The sequence below is a fragment of the Miniopterus natalensis genome, chromosome 7, assembly GCF_054644295.1.
Source record: "Miniopterus natalensis isolate mMinNat1 chromosome 7, mMinNat1.hap1, whole genome shotgun sequence".
NCBI classification, from domain to species: Eukaryota; Metazoa; Chordata; class Mammalia; order Chiroptera; family Miniopteridae; genus Miniopterus; species Miniopterus natalensis.
The window spans coordinates 61,646,709-61,664,454 of NC_142087.1; the positions used below are offsets into that span (position 1 = coordinate 61,646,709).

At 47.7% G+C, this 17,746-nt stretch overlaps 1 protein-coding gene across 1 annotated transcript in view; it reads right to left on the minus strand.

The window, feature by feature from the left end:
• The window catches only part of ZBTB7C (zinc finger and BTB domain containing 7C), a 295,617-nt gene extending 278,323 nt beyond the window's left edge, over positions 1-17,294 (minus strand). The window contains exon 1 of the mRNA XM_087818616.1: positions 17,245-17,294. The gene's annotated coding sequence lies outside the window, so the exon portion shown is untranslated. The remainder of the gene's footprint in view (positions 1-17,244) is intronic.
• Between the last annotated feature and the right edge of the window lie 452 nt (positions 17,295-17,746).

Genomic DNA, 17,746 nt, shown 5'->3' on the forward strand with positions numbered 1-17,746 from the left:
CCCCTTCTCCACTGATGGAATGAGATCTGCGCTCTGCCATCTCCACGGTTGAGGCCAGTCCTCACAGGCCCAGTTCTGCCATCCACACACCCATCTCCAAAAGAGACTGCCTTTTAATCCCTCTGGATTTTGTGGGAGGGTTTTGTTTTGTTTCGTTTTGCTTTTTGAAGCACCTGTAATTAAGTTGTATTAGAAATACATGGAAATATTTTTGGCTTAAAATGTTATAATACAAAGTATAATGTTGAATTTCTTGGGTTTTTGATATGCACTTCAGTCAACTATATATTCTACACAATCTTAAAACTCTTGGCTAAATTAACCAGACATGACCTAACAAATTATCATATTCCTAAAAACAATACATAATCAGTATTCTGACCCTCAGCTGCCATAGATCGGTCATGGCTTAACACAGCCCTCATTCCTTCTACAGCTACAATTCTCCTACTTGAGAATTCATCAGAACCTCCAGGAAGGCTCCCAAAACTACAGATCGCTGGGCCCACCCCTAGAGTTTCTGGTTCAGGTGGTCTCCGGTGGAGCTGGGCCCAATCATTTGCATTTCTCACAGGTTCCCAGTTAGATGCCAATGTTATCCAGGGATCCCATTCAGAGAGTCACTGCTCTAACACACGCCAGTCTTCTTGGCTCATTTAGTTCCTACAGGCTCAAGCATTCAACTGTCCCAGCTGTAACTGCCACTGTTTTACTGTCACGACTCTGCTCCTCTGTTCAGGGTCTCTGTCTACCTACTTCTCCCAGGCTGGCTCTCAGCACAAGAAGAGCTTGGCTTTCTGCCCCATTAGTTGGCTTTCTGCTCCACACCAGCTGGCAAAGGCTGAAAGGAAAGGCCAAGTCAGCCTCCCAGCAGGGTGAATTCCCTGTGATGGGCCCTTGAATCAGAGGGAAGGACCGTTCCCCTTTCAAAGCATAAGATATCTTCCCTTTTCACCACATGTTGGGTGTCTAATAAGGACTTGCATCCACATACAACTGGTTTCTTCACTAACTTTTTTCTAAAGCTTTAAATTCTTCAAGGTGAAATGCTCTTTTTTATCCCAAAATACAGGTTTTTTTCAGAACTTTCTTTTAATAGACACACACACACACACACCAACAAAATGCAACTAGGATTTAAAATAGTGGTTTGTGCACAGAGTCCATGTGTAAGCTCTGTGTTTCTCTGTTTGGCCTAACTTCTTGCTTGGAGTTGTCAGCTATAATCAAAGAATTGGTGGCTTGGGAATAAAGGTCTAAGTTACCGGCTCTCCACTTCATCTCTGCTCCTTGCAGGGCTGCTAGATCATGAGAAGTGCTTAAAAATCAGATTGGGACAGAGCAATGTCCTCACTGAGGGTGCTTTAAAATAGCAAGATAGCTCTGGAGCTGGTACATGAGAAACCTATCAAGAGACAGATGGTCTTTGGTGATCTCCACATCGCCTTTCTGCACACATCCTCCCACACCCACGTTAAGGCCATTCTGACAGGGCAGTGCCGTGAGGCCACCCACTGGACAGGAGAGTTAGGCGACCAGGATCTGGTCCCAGCTCTACCAATGACCAGAGTGTCCCTGGATCACTTACTTGAGCCCCAGGGACAATATTTGGTGTTCTGTATATAGGGGAAGTGGCCCAGATGACCTCAGAAATCCGCTTCAGCACAATGTGTTAGTGAGAACGGGAAGCGAGTGGGGCCGAATGTGCTAATGAATATGCTTTTGATGTGACAACACCTTGGCATTTGTGAACCATTAATGACCAGGGAGGAACTGTTATTGTCCAAGCACTGAAGAGCCCCACTTACTAGGGTGAGACCCAAGTGAATCAGAAGGGCCCTGACCACGGTATGTCTCCCCCACCCCACAGGTCTGCTCTGACTACCACACCTCCTGCCCACATGGTTCCCTCCCACAGGGAAAGTGAAATGAAAGAATATACCTTTCCCTTCCCCCTACCCCTTTTCACAGTCTTTGCCTCACTCACATCCCCCTCCTCTCCCTTGCATATAGATATTAATTTAATATTTGTTGTTTAAAATTTAGTCACTGAATTATAACCCTAAAACAAAATGAGTTCTATTGCATGTAAATTATACCTCAATAAAGCTGTTTAAATGTTTTTTTCAGGAAAAAAAAAAAGTTAATATAAAGATTGCATTCATTCCTTCTGCAATTAAGCTCTAAATCAAAATTAAAGGAAGTTTTGGTCAGGACACCTTTGAGATCACACACACACACACACACACACACACACCCCTACAATGAAATCTAATGCCCCATGATAAAAAGAAGCCGAGGGGCACAAGATGATCCTGAGTGTCCTGAGGTCAGCAACCTCAGGCACCTGAGTGTTGGAGCTGCCACTTCAGCATCTGGAAAATGCTGTTCCTTTGCCTTCAGAAAGCCAGGAAACTCCCAGATACCTGAAAGGGCATGTAGTTCTCAGTCTTCAGGGTGATCTTTGCATTTATTTTCTGAATGAACATCAAAAGAACAAAGCAGAGCACACAATGAAGGAGCCAGTGGAACCCCTTCCCGGCCTGGCCGGTTTCACGGCCCAGTGACCCCCAGGTTAGCCGGGCAACAGTGGATTTCTGCCGTATTTCCCTGCATCCATCACATCTGAAGGCTTCTATGGTTCAGCTATTTCATTCTCCCTACACTGAAATGGGGTAGAATAGACTTCAACTTGGCATCTTTTTTTTCTGAACTTCAAAAAAAAACCCTCTACATGACTATTTTTAAAATTCAGGTGCCTTATACCTGCAAGACATCCAGGTTTCTTTTCTTCCTGCTGCTCCATTTTGTTTGGTCAAATCAAGCAGAGCCAATGGCAAGTTCTCTAATGATTGATTAGAGGGTGGGGTGTGGGTGGATGGATTTTCTGGTGATGTTAGCTTGAAAGAGCAATTTCTGAAGAGCTCTCTGCCTTGTCAGAGCTTAGCGAAGCCAGAGGCAGATGCCTAACGCCGGAGGTGGGGGTGAGGGGTGGGAAGTGAGGGACCCAAACCAGGGAAAGATTAGATGCAGTAGGTTCATTTATTTTGACAAATCTTTTCTTTTTAATCATCTGTAATGAGACCATCTACCTTGCGCCGGGTGTATATTTTGAAAAGGTAATGGCATCCAGGGAATAGACAGCATAACTCAGCTTCCAGCTATTAAATCTGTGCTTAGGAGTAAGGTAAAGTCAGGTGTGTGTGTGTGTGTGTGTGTGTGTGCATGTGTGTAAAAATTATAGGGCTGGTACATTAGCAGGGGCAAAAATTAGCCAAGTCCTACTACTACAATGAGATTTAGAACATCCGAGTACAGTGACTACATTTTTCTGCAGAGATCTTTACAGCCATTTGAAATTATGAACCCATAATATGCAAATGCACGGGGCTAAGAAATACACATTCTTGGCAGAGACTGAAGATGTTATAATGTGTGCTGTAAATGGCGCCGCGTATGTGTATAAAATCAGCGCACACATACTAACTGGTCGATTATCCCCTCTAAAACCACACATAAATTCTCCTGAAAGGAATTGGAATTTCACACACATCCGAAGAATGAACAGACTCTTAATGTGCTGTGTGTGAATGAAGGATGCGGCATAAAACAACAACAACAGCACGGGTCACTAGGCTAAGAGAGCTTCCTGATTCTCGAGCGTGACCACAAAGGGACTGGGGCTATAGTTTCCTTTTGAACAGGATAAGTACAATATTAGAAGTAGTCAATAATACTGAGCTCTGGGCTCTGTGACAGTCACTGTGATGGGTGCTTTCCACCCAGGACCCCATTTAAGGAGGGAAAGGAGGGCGGAATATGCATGTGTGTGTGTTCCATTCAAATGCTTTACCTCTCTGGCAAGTGGCTACTTTCCCAGGAAATGCAAGGTTTACTGTGGTCAAAAAGTTAGTTTGTCCATGAGGCAGGCAGGAAGGGGAATTAGGTCACCCAGGTACCCAGTGGCTGGGGCAGAGTCCTGGTACAAAGATGCATGCTTTTGTGGCAAGGCTACTTCAGACTTGCAGCTCAAATGTAGGTAATAGGCATTCCTGAGTAAAAAGCACAGAAGTAGGGAACTACAGTCCAAAACCTGAGAAGAGATAACGGTAACGAAATTCCAAAAATAGAATGTTGCTGAGTCAGGTCTGTACAAATGCAGGGTTTTGAAAATTGTAAGGAAGGAAAAGAAAAGCCTTTAGTTAAACAATGGCTTTTAATGACTTCTGCAAATAGGTGACTCTCAACGAGGTGGCTCAATCTGGTGCATCAGAATCTGTCACGAGGAATTTCTGGCAAAGCAATGAAGATAGAACAGGGCGTGATTTTGTTTTCTATAATGTAAGCAGAAATATTATTTTATCAAATAATTCACGTTTACAACCTTTCTCTCCACCCCCACCCCCCTCGCAAAGCAGTTTAAGAAAAAACATCCAGGGCTCCAGGTAGACAAAAGCAAGCATATGCTCACGTATTTTCCAACGCCTGGCAAGAAGAGCGACTGGAATTTTGCCCTCTGCTTTCTCATCTGTACCACCCAGCTTGCGAGCACGATTTCTGAGTTGCTGGAAGCTAGCTGAAATCTGAGTTAGGAGATGATTTGCAAAATGGGCACAAGCACATCTAACATGAGAGCTAAACCAGACATAGGAGGCATTTTCCTTGCCCTCGGGGTACATTCTATATTCTGCAAAAGTCAAGGCAAGAAGCCTAAGATGCATATAACCTCATCAGGTGAGATTTGTATCTACTAATACTGCACTTCATTAAGGCACAGATTCCCAAGGGCTACAGAGAGAAAAATAACAGGTGGGCTTTTCTGTTCAAGTGGCTTGTATTTATTTGTAAGTTAGTACTAAGACAGAGAAACCCTGAGATTACAAAGAGGGATATAAATCCACTTATGCAAACTTAGGCCTTGGAATGGGGTCCTTGGATTTGTTCAGCACCTCTCCCAGACTAACCATTACACAGGATTTACTAAACCCTCAAACCTTTTTCTTTGTTCCTGTCCATTCACCACTCCAGACAACACATATGACTTGGTCCACACCACACAGAGAGCAAGTATAATGAAAGAGGAATTCTCATCCTTGACCATGAACCACAAGGTCATGAGCAAGTCATGTGGCTCTCATAGAAGTTGAAATATAGAACCACCCAGAGCGGGGTTAGGGGAAGGATGAAGAGAGAAAGAGGGTCAAATATATGGTGATGGAAGGAGACTAGACACAACAGAGTATACAGATGTTGTATTATAAAGTTGTACTCCTGAAATTTATACAGTAATGTTATTAACCAATGTTAACCCAATAAATTTAATTTTAAAAAAGAACCATCCATCTACAGAATTATAAAACAAAGATAAATGCACACCTCTGGGATATCGTAATACCTGATTTTAGTGTCATGATATTCCTTTGTGCTGGTAGTTGCATTTTTACAACAGTGCTTTAAGTGGCTCCAAAAGCAATTTCCTAAAATGCCATAGGAAAGAGATATGGAAGTGCCTTCCATGAATAAAAATCAACCCAGTTTGGTTCTGGACTAAAATACATAGTTTTAATCATTGGTATCAAGTGGCTTATCTCTTTCTAAATTCTTATTGTTTAACACTAAAGTCAACGTGATGACACCCTCTGAAGCACATCAGAACTGAGCTAACCCAGGCAAACCAGAAGTGGGCTGGACAGAGGGGTAAACAGCTTGAGAGCTAAGATTTGCTGCAATTAATTCTCCAATCAATTCCAGCTTAACCCAATGTGTGTCCTCTTGCTCCCCGCACATGCCTTTCTACTCAGGGGTCACTGTTTCCTGAGCATGACCAGGTCATGTTGGTCCCACTGCCATTCCTTCACACAGGCCAGTCCTCCCTCCCTGAATAATCCCCAGGAACCTCAATGTCAGGTTAGGTGCAGTGGAGAGATATGGGCTCTGGAATCTGGGCTCTGCCACCTCCTGGAAGCTGTGTCACCTTAAGCAAGTTAACCTAACATTCTCATTGAAAGCTGCTGGGAGAATTAGTGGGTGCATCACACTGAGCAGTGCCTTCCATGTAGCAGTTGCTGAACTGATGTCCCTTTCTGAGGTTCATCTGAAGTCTCACATTGTGCTGACTCCAGGCACACAACCTTTCTTTTCTTTAAAGTCTTAGAGCCCTTACAAGTTATACTGCATCACTTAGGCCTTCAGCATAAGGCTGGTATATACCTTATAAACATCATTATCTTCCCAACCAGATTTTCGTATCCTTGACGTCAAGACCATGTTGGGCTTCCTCTGATCTCCTGCAGAACTTAGCTCAGGGCTGAAAACATAGTGAAACTCCAATGTGCCTTGTGTCCTCTGTGGAATCCCAGCCTCCCTCCTTGCATACACACAAAAGCAGCAAAGATTCTTTGTGACAGATAGTGTTTAGGGTCCATCTGCAACTTTTGGCAACTGTGGCCTGTTGCCTTTGAACCTGCTGATGACAGTCCACACTCAGCCTGTGGGGAGCTTCAGGACAGCATTCTGAGCCCCCAAGAGGGCAGGCTGCCAGGGCTGGGGCCAGCATTCCTGGGAAGGTGACACCCCTCGATTCAGGAGGGGAACACAGAGCTGTACACTCAGGGGAAGCCCAGGAATCTCTAGTTCAGGCAGCTCAAAGGTGCCTCCTTCAACATTGTGGGGTCAATTTTTCCCCACTGGCCACAGCCCCTGCTAGCCACAGGGCTGCTCTGCTCTCACTGCCAGTTGCTGAGAAGAGATTGCCCGTGGGACAGCCTTGTTTTCCAGACTAAAGCCAGCCCCATTTCTCTGGGATAAAGAGGAGTTTCAAGGCCCTCAAGGTCAGAAGGAGCACACCAAGGACACACAGAGTCTGCCTCCCTGAGCCAGGGACCCAGACTCTGCCCTTTGGAGGACCCTGCAGATAGGCAGTGACCGAGAGAGGGAATTGAGAGGGACCAAGGATGTGGCATTGCAAGCTATGTTCAATAAACCTTGCTACTCACATATGCCAGTCAGCCTAGGGTACCCTCCCTGACACCATCACCTCACCCTAAAGCCAAAGAGCCCAACACTCGTTCCGTGGTATTTATGCCTCCAGTGCTACTGTAACTATTCTCTTCACCTATAAAAGTCACCCTTCACCTCCCCCACTCCATGCCCAGTATGTGAGCGCCATCCTGCGTGCCCTTTCTTCTTTGCTACCCCCACCCCCACCACCTAGCCCAGCGGCCAGTCCAGCACATAGCAGCAACTCAAGAAACACTGGTTTCAAAAATGAATGTTGACCATATGATTCTTTTTCCAGGAAATTCAATGCAAAAATTGTTTATTCTGCTCTTAATCCTTCAACAATTAAGCAATTTTAGTCTTTGGCGCATCTTGCAACCAATAAATCAGCAAGTTTAGAATGCTATCAATTTGCCTGTATTCAGAAAACTCAAGGATTCCCTTCATTAAAAATCACTGTGTAAAAACCAAGGGCATTGTTTAAACAAAAAGACTGGAAACAGCCCAGCCGGGCGTGGCTCAGCGGTTGAACAACGACCTGGAATCCAGGCGATCGGGGTTCGGTTCCCAGTCAGGGTACATGCCCGGGTTGCGGGCTCGATCAATGACTCTCTCATCATTGATGTTTCTATCTCTGCCTCTCCCTCTCCTTTTCTCTCTCTGAAATCAATAAAAATGTATTTTTAAAAAAATTTTTTTTAATTAAAAAAAAAAAAAGACTGGAAACAATCAAAATATCCCACTATAGGGTACTGTGTAGATAAGTTAAGGTACAGCCATACAATGGAGTCCATGTAGCCCAGCAATCAAAAAGGATTGATATTCTTCATTGTCAGATAGTCAGGTATCTCCAAGATACATTATTTGGTAGAAAATGTTAAGTCAAATGTAATATGTATGATATGCTTCCATTTGGGTTAAAAAAAAAATTGACCATACACATGCACATGTATGTGCACACACATATACATATGTTCCTGCATATGCATCAAATATCTTTAAACTGAAGGGACCAGAAACAATGGCTGCCTCGGGGTAAAGGAGCTAAGAGATGGGGTGAGAGAAAGATGTTTCACTGTGAATACCCTTTTGTACCTTTTGAATTTTAAACTATGTAAGTATTGACCTATTCGGAAAAAATTAAATTAAAAATTCAAAGCAAACAATGTGTGGAAAAGTAATAAAAATCTAGTTTCAGAAAACACAAAAAAGAAATCCTCATTTAAAAATGGTTCAAGGCAGCCTGGCTGAATCATCTGTTAACTGTTTAGGAGACAAAAACAGAGGAGGCACCCTGTGTGGCAGAAAGGACTCTGTAGCGGTGCTGGGCTCTGGTTTGGGCTCCTGGCTCCTCGGCTGCTGTGCTGGGACATGAGAGAGTGGTGGGGCCTCTCTGACCCTCAGTTTCCTCATTCATGAGTGGAAGCGTTTGAACCAGCTTTAGAGCTCACAGGCCCTTTCCTGCATAAATGTGGCAGTCCTCAGGTAGACACAGCTAGTTACTTAGTGACAATCTAATTTAAAAAGAAGCGACACTCCTTGAAAAGGAGAGAGTTTCCTTCCTTCCCCGTTCCCCAGAATCTGTGGCAAGGAGATAAAAGCCTGAAATCCCTCCTCACCAGAGTGCAATAAAATCTGGGCCTCTGACTTCAGGAGCTTAAAATACATTCAGGGACACACCCTTCCCTCCAAACACACCTGCTGCTTTTCCCTCCCTCTTCCCACATCCTCTCTGGACAGGCCAAGTGCCCATTTATGACAGGGCTGAAATATTTCCTTTTTTGTTCTAATATTTCCTGAGGGCCCCTCCCCTCCTTTATGGCTTCCATTCACAGCCATCTGGGATGACCCAGAAACAAGCGGAAGTTCTAGAATTTAAAAACAATGAAAACATGTCACTTTTTAAAAATAATAATGTCAGCTCCCATCATGCCCCAAACATACTTTTCAATGAAAGCAGCTTAACGGTGGTGACTGGGTATTGTCCATTCTGAGAGAAGCTTGCGCGTCTCTCTAAGTTGTCTCAACAGAACTTTCTAACACTTTCACAAGTGGGGCCAGTAATTCTCTCTGCTGCCCAGACTTTCGCTCCAGCCCCACCTCCACCCTCCTTCAGACTTAGGAAGTGGCTAGATTTGCTTTCCACGTCTTTAACTCAGGAACTCCAGAATAGCTCTTTGAGATGATCCGACCTTATTTTGCAGATGGGGCAACTGAGGCCCATAAGAGTGGAGTGGCTCCCTCAGGAGTATGCAATTCACCTATCACTTGGCCAGGACAAAAGTCAGGTTCCTACAACCCTTTTCTTCTCTAAGTTGCTTGATTTTGAAACATCCCCTCCCAGAGGCCTAGCTGCCCTCTCACACCATGCAGAGCCCCCCACCAGCCCCCACAAGCAGCACCAACCTCCTCCCTGAGACTGGCCCTCCCAACTTGTGCCCCTGCTCACCACACACTGTCCCAGGGGGCTGCTGAGCACTTGAAATGTGACTAGTGTCACAGGTTGAAATGATAATATTTTGGATATCCTGGGTTAAATAAAGTATATTACTAAAATTCATTTTACCTGTTTCTTTTGGTTTTTTATGAGGCTACTAGAAAATTTTAAATTACATGGATGGCTCACATTACATTTTCACTAGGCTGCTCTACTGCAGGTCATATGCCACTTACCTATTTAGTTTCCAAAAATTCAGTTTCCAAAAATTCAGTTCAGCAAAACTGACCTGTCCTGTGTCCTGTTCTCTGTATGGCCAGACACTGTCTATTCTATTCTTAATGCCCAGGCGTTAAGCAAATAGTGTGCCCAGCCAGTGCCTTCTAGATTGAGCTTCTGAGGCCTCGGGTGGTTTTAAGAAGGTAGCAAAGGAGAAAAGGACTCTGGCACCGCCAGAGTGATGTTAATTCTACCTACACATGAGCAGTGGCTTCCCAACAGTAATCTTTCTTGCAAATTGAATGTTTAGCCCCTGAAGTAAGTGTAGCTTGGGAGGAGGAACAGAAGGAAAACAAAGTCTTGGATGTTTTCATCACTAATCAGTGGCTTCCAGGTATAGACCCCTCATTTTTTGTCAGGAGCAGTGCTGGGTGCTTTGTGTATAATAGCTCATCTCAATTTCCCAATCATCCCGTGAAGTTAGTGTTCACCACTTTCTAGGTGAGGAAACTGAAGCTTAAAGAGGTTGAATAACATGCCCAAAGTGACCCGCCAAAAAGTGGCTGCGCCCTAGGGACCAGGTCTGATCAGCTCCCAAACTCAAGCTTCTCAACATCCCTTGACTTCTTCATGCCTCAGTTTCCTAATCTGCAGTATGGGGATGGTAAGCAGGGTTGGGCCAGATGATCTCCAAGGACCCATCCTTCCTGGAACTAGGTTCTGGAATCCTGAGAAGCTACCAGTTTAAAGGGTCCTGACCTCTTGCCATTCCCTAGCTGGGTTGCACCCTCTCCTACTGGGTTGTCAAACCTGGTTTCTTAATTCCAAGGCTCCATACAGTCTGCTCCTCCTGCCCGGGTACCCTCTAGTTCCTGTCTCTGGGAATTAAGTGCCTCTAGTCCCTATATCAAAACTGCACCAAAACCTCACCTCCTCCAAAAACCCATTAATCTATTAAGTCAGAGAACTGCTTTCCATGCCACCCTTTTCCTGCTCTGCTTCCCAGAATGTGATGATCTGTCCCACCACTTCACCTCCAGAGCCCCATGCCCCCTCCCCAGACAAATGAACTCCCAATAAAGGCCTTCACATCAGAGGGTTAAATCAGGGTCTCACCTCCCATGGGAAGGATTCTGAATTTCATTCATTCAGCAAAATATTTCCTGAACACCTACTGCGCACGAGGCATTCTAAACCCTGGACACTGAGGGGACAGCCACAGAGTCCCTGGTCTCCTGAAGGAGCCAAGGTTGTCCCATAAAGTGATGCCCTAAACACTAATCTATATTTCTGGAGAGTCTCCTGCTGTTCTTATTTTTAGGTCAAGGAATAATTGGTTAATGGGCCCTGGGGTTTTTTGTAACGATTAAATAAAGTGTGATACATTACTTGAAAGAACACTACACGTCCATTAAAAAATGTTTCTAAAGAATATTATGTCATTGGTTAAGTGTGATAGAATGCTCAGTGAGGGGACAGCTTTCAACACCATATACCAGTGATGGAGAGGTGAGAAGCGAGAAGCAGGATTCTGAGCACAACTTGATATGCTGGGGGCTAGATGGGGGGGGGAGGGAAGAGCTGTTTTCCTAATTCAAACTACAGAAGGTAAGGCTGGTTGAAATCTGGATTGGCGAGGAGATGTGGAAAGTACATTTTCTTCCAAATACCAATGATTCATGGTAAGAATGTCTCAGACGCCCAAGAGAAAAACCCCTTTTTGTTTGTTAAAAGATGGCACAGGTTTTAAAAGTTTTAGAAAATAATGTCTAATCTTAACTATAGTTACACGTGTATGCATGTATATATGTGTGTGCATGCACACACGTATATATGTGTTGGCAGGTACAGAAAAAAAAACTGAAAGGAAGTACACTAAAATTAGGATGTTGTGGCAGGGTTTTGTTTTAATTTTACACCTTTCCATATTTTCCAAATTTTCTATCATGACTCTGATTCCTTTTACAATCAAAAAACAAGCAGTAAACTGAATGCTAATAGTTTTTTAATTTCCTCATGAATCTGTTTTTACAGGCACCATTTCAGTGGGGTTTGGAAATCAGCAGGGTGTGAAACACAAATGAAATTCCCCATTCCTGCAGGGCTGAGTGTACCCCTTGGCCCTGGAGAGAAACCCTCCCTGCATCCACGCTGGCAGCCAGCTGTCCACAGCTGTGCTGAGGAGGCTGCGAATGAATGGAGCTGGTGGAAAAACACAACATTCCTGACTCTCCAAGGATGGCATTATGCTTGGAACTCTAGCTCACCAAAGAAGTAAATAAATAGAGAGAGAAAGAGAGAGAGAGAGAGAGAGAGAGAGAGAGGCCAAGCACACCAGAGGAACTTCAGTCCTTGAGGTGGGTCAGCTGCCAGAGCTCCCAACTCTTAATATCGCACCTGAAACAAGACCCCTCTGCCTCAGCCAGCCAGCCTTGCTGAATCTGGGCTGACACCGCTGCCTGTGGCTCTTCTGGGCTATACGCCTTGAATGCTGCCTGCCCTTCCTGCTACATACCGGACAGTGTATGAACAAGCTTTATTCCTGCTTCTAGGCTGAAGAGATCCCAAGAACAGGGTCCCTGGCTGACTCATTTTCACACCCCCTCCTCCAGCACTCTTTGGCATATCCACTCACCAACTATTTCCTCAGGTGCTGCTGTGTGCCAGGCACTGTGCTAGTGTTGAGGATATACTCGTGGAGCTTACATTCAATTGGAAGATACAAGTAATAAACAAGAAAAGAATCATGACCTTATCTCAGATGGAGTTGGGTGCTATGAAGAATATACTATAGGGTGCTGTTTCAGTTGAGACCAGGAGATGACACGGAGAAGCCAGCCAGAAGAAGAGCTGAGGGAAAGGCATTCCACACAAGGACAGCCAAGCGGAAATACAGGAGCTTGGTATGTTCAAAACACAAAAGGATCCGGGAGTACAGGGAGTGGAAAAGGGTCAGAGAGGCAGGCAGGGGCCAGTTCCAGAGTGCCCACAGGAGGGTAAGCAAAGGAGTGGCCTATCAGCCTTACTAAAGGACACTCACTCTACCTGCTCTGTGAGGCTGGACTGTGCAGCCCATAGAGAAGGACTTCATCACTGCCAGTTGAATCGATGGCTGGGTGCTCCCAGCATCTCTAATTGTGTGTAGTGGCCAATCAGCTTGCCCCGGAGCTCGCAAAATGCCTATGGAACCCCATCTCTCCTCATCTACACTCTACTTCTATGTCCTTGCCCTCCAGATACCCCCTCACAGTGCCAAGGAGCACAGCTGATGGCAATGAGGAAACAAACCTGACTGCCATCCACCCATCCACCTGTTCCCAGCCCTCGGCATTCATTCAGCAAACATTTTCCATGCCCAGGCCTTGTGCTGGGTGCTGAGGATGTGAAAATTCGTAACACATAAGCCCTGCCCTTAAAAGCTCCTGCATGCAAAGCCTGTGTGCCAGGCTCACCAGAAGTTGCCCAGTGCCCACCTCTCCATGTAGGTAAGACCTGCTGTGAGCTCTGAAATGGTTCTGATCAGTGGATTAATTCACTCGAAGGAGCTAAACAGAGAGACAAGCTCAGCGCCTTGCCTGCTTCCTCTGTCCCCTCCTTCATTCCTCCCTCCACCAACCCAGGGAGAAACTATGCCCAGTCTCAAGAATGAAGTTGTAACTGGTGGGTAGCAGGTGCTATTTATTCAAAGACAAAGGAAAACTTCGGTGTTGGTTTGAAGAGTGGGAGGGTAAGGGGGACCATCAGGGACTAGTCTGGGGTAGGTGTGGGGAAGGAGGGAAAGAGCTTTGAATGCATGCCTCAAACCTCCTCAACCAGCACCACACAGACTTGCCACAGCGCAGCCAGAGAACCACATCTAGTATGTCGCTTTCAGATCTCCTCCTGCATAAAAATCATCATTGTCATTACTCAGGAAAGCCAATTAGCCCCACTTTAGCAGGTTCTTAAGTTCTGCTCTGTGAGATTTCTGGGGTGTCCCTCATTTTGTGCAAATGGGGGGGGTCAGTATCTGAGAAAAGTGCACACACTGGCTCTAGGAAATCTCGTACCCTAAATCTGCCAGAGCAGCTGAAGTTCCAGGAGCCTGCAGGACCCTCTACACCTATCACTCCAATACTCCCCATGTACTTGAGTGGCAGATTTTTTTCCAGTGGGGCACAGCCATCCTGGGGAGAAGTCAGCACCAAGGATGGTTCCAGACCCCTGAGTCTCTTCTTCCCAGGACGGGAGGAGGGTTTATAAATAGCCTGGACTCCTTCAGCCCTACTCAGGCACAGATCCCACACCCCCGCCCTAGCCTGAGCCAGCTGGTCCCTCCTAGCCCAAGTTCCCACAGCCTGCTATGAGAGGGAGGAAAACTACTCACCCACAGTGGGTGGGGGCAGGGGGGAGCAAAGTTTTTCAGGCCTCCATCAGAGTGACTGGCCTCCCATAAAGTGTAACTGTAAGCCCACCACACCCCTTTGTAATTGCAGTGCTGGAGAGGGGCAAGGGGCGATATTTTTAGGAGGCCTCCCTGGTCAAACCAGAAACTCCAAGCTGCACTGAATGATGTTATGGAAATAACACTCTCCCCTCTCTCTGCCTCAGTTTCCCCATCTGTAAAATGGACAAATAGCTGAACTGTGAACCACTTAGGGATGCAGAAGAGATTAGCATGAAATGAAAGTGAAACGCACTGTCAAAATGTAACGTGGCCCTGGCCGGTTTAGCTCAGTGATTAGAACCTCAGCCTGTAGGCCCAAGGGTCTTGGATTGGATTCCTGATCAAGGGTAAGTACCTGGGTTGCAGGTTCTCCCCACACCAAGGAGAGCTTGTGGGAAGCAACCAATCGACTCACATCAATGTTTCTCTCTCTGTCTCTCTTTCTCTCTCTCCCCCTCCCTCCCTCCCTTCCACTCTCTCTTTCTGAAAAGTAGTGGGAAAAAATAACCTCAGAGTGAGGATTAAAAAAAATAATAACAAAATTTTTTAATGTAACATTGTGTATCTTTATGGCACCAGATCTTGGTTTCTTCTATGGGTGCCACAAGACCAGCTACGGGGACACTGATTCTTATCTGTTCATGAAAGCAGAATTATACTCAGTGACATTGCATTAGCCTTGAATTCTTGATACTGCAAGCCCTTGAAAGCAGTGAAACTTACAGAGTATTTTCTCTTACAAGTCACTTCTGACTAATACGGACTGACGCACATCTCTCCCAGGCTTATTTTGATTTAATATGATTACACTGGACTGTGCATGACATTATAGACTGAAGGATAAGCACTGCCCTAGAATGTTTTGGTTTTCAGGGAAAAAAAGTCCTCTCAACAATCATTCTGTTTATTATTCAAACATTTCCCACCATACACACTGGTAAGAAACAAGTGGCTAAAATGTAAGTGGCCAACTCCCAGGTCTTTTAATTAAGACACTTTGTTTGCTCAATAAAATACAGCATAAAAAACATTTACTGAAAACCCACTCATTGATATCTTAATAGCTCTGTCAAATACTCATAACAACATTTATTCCAAAACTCTCAGATAATTGCTCATCTTTCTCATTTGGTATCCACAACAACACAGCATTTGTGTCCAAGTGTAATTGATCCAGAATTGGGCTCCCTTTCAAAAATATCTGTAAAACCTAACTACCAGGAAAACAGAGTTCTGGCATCCTATGGAAATTGGGTGCTTCAGAGTGAGGCAAGTTGCAAGCTCATCTTGACTAATCAAGCCATATTATGTTACAAAAAGAGTGTGAGGATTTGGGGGTGAGGAAGGAGCAGGAAAAGTTGGGATAGTGTCCGACTAGAATCTGCAGTGAAAGTCCTGACATTTTTAAGCCAAGGGCAGAGGACTGGAAATATACCACATTTGTTGACACGCATGTCTACAGAAAGTACTAGATAAGGAGCCCTTGATGTGCTTGGGGGTGGCATTTCCAACCTCAAGCCCTTGGACCTTGCAGAGGGAGCGCTCCCCACCCTGGCCTGGGAGGCTGGTGTCTCCCCAGGCCTCTAACACTGTGACAGGTCACTTTCCTTCCTTGGGTCTGGAGTTTGTTCATCTGTAAAATGAGCACTCCTAATATCTAGGGTCTCTTTCAGCTTCAAAATTCTGTGACCTCCTTTCAAGAAAGGAAACACTTCTGCTCAGGTACTTGTTGGGGTGGGGAAAAGAGAGTGGGAGGAGAACCAGCCAGAATGAAGGACTGTTTCCAGCTCTCCGTTCTGTGCCAACTTGCAACAACTGGGTATCAGACCCACTTCGGAGAAAATGATTTCTTTCAGCCCAGGACAGACCTACCTACAGGGGTGGTTCTAACCTCGCTCCCCTGGATTCGTCAACCCTTGCCAATGAGGAACGGGGCCAAGCCACAGGACTTCTCTGAGCCTCTCTCTAAGCTGACCACAGCATATCTCCTTCTGAGGGGGTCTTCCCTTCCCGCCCTCCCCCCTCTTTCTGTCCCAGATGCCCCAGGACACCCAGCCCTGGCCTTGTGAATAGCCTGGCGAAGCTCCGCGGGCAGCGACACACGCCACCGGCTACTGGCTCCCCTTGGCCCTGGACCCTCGCCCCCTAGGCTTGGGTACCATCCTAAGCGGCTCTAAGAGTTGCCGCCGCTCCGCTTTTCTTTGGCTTCTCCTGGCCCTCTTCCTAATGACATCAGACAACCAGCGGGAACAACAAAGCGGCACAGCGGCCAGACAATCCGCTTTCAGAGAAGCCGGAGATACGCGCTCCCCGAGCGAAGAGGCGCGCGATTCCTAGGCAGAGACCCTGCGCCGTCCCGAGCCGATGACAGGCAGGCCCTCGGCTTAACTTTCCCAAGGCACGAAAGCACCAAGTGCGTGCGCCCATTTCCCACAACTTCCCAACTGCACAGCAGCATGGGTCTTAGGGTCCCCCGCAAGGGCGCCACCTCTGGGAGAGACCGCTGGGAAACCCTTGAGCCGCATCGTGAGACGCGGCATCCCAGGCTTCCTGCGCCCCTTTCCAATCCTTAAGATAAGACAATATAAGGTGCGGGTGCCAAAGCCTCAGGAAATCGTCCCTCGCAAAAACGTTCCCGCGCCTTCCTGACAGATGCGTGGCAAAACTTTTGGCAGAAACCACCTGTGGCTGCCGACAGGCCCGCCCTGCCCGGGCCGGGAGGCGCCGCCGAGCCCGGGGCCGCACGCGCCCGCAGAAGTTCCCTTCCAGCCCCGCGCGCCACTTCGCTCCGGGCCTCGGTGCCAGCCAGGAGGCGCGGCGCCCGCTCGCTGGCTCGCTCTCCTCTGGCTCACCCCTCCTCCCTCTCTCCCTCCTCCCGCCTCCTCCAGTTGCATGGCTGCCGCACGGAGCCCCTGAATAGCCACCACAGCCCCCCGCCTCCTGCCCAGCGCGCTGGAGCGCCCCTGCTCCCGCCCGCGCCCCGGGGCGCGCGGACCGCCGGCCTCCTAGCAACAGCACCCCCGACATCGCTTTCCCGCGTCGGCGAAGCACAGCTACCCCCCGGGAGCCCTGCGACCCCCCGACCCGCCTCCGCAGCTGAGGTGCGAGGGAGACCGCAACCCTCACCGCCGGTGCCCGAGCCTCGCGCGTGAAGCCAACTCACCTCTGCCAGACCTAGCGGAGCGCCTCCCGCACTTGGCGCCGGGCCGCGGTCCTCGCGTCCTCCCTCGCCGCCGCCGCCGCGGTCCGCCCGTCCCGGTGCGCCCGAACGGCGCGGGCCGCGCGCTGTCAGAGTCTCGTGGCGGGGCTGCGCCGGCGGCTCGGAGCCGAGCGGCGGCGGGCTCCGGGGCAGCTCCTCCCTCCTCCGCCGCGCCCCCGCCCTCCCGGCGCCCCGCCTCCCGCGCCGCGGCTGTCAGCCCCGCGCCCCGCGCCCCGCGCCGGGCGTCCGCTCTGCCCGCGCCACCCGCTCGGGGGCCGCACTGGGCTTAAGGGCCCGGATGTCTGTGGTCGCCTCTCCCTCGCGCCCGCCCCCTCCCCTGCACCCCCCTTCTCTCTGCCACACATGCACTTGCCGAGGCTCAACCTCTTCGGCTCCCCTTAATTTCTATTTTGACAGTAACTGTGGCGGTGGGCGGCGCTGCGGGGGGCGCCCCGGACCGGCGGAG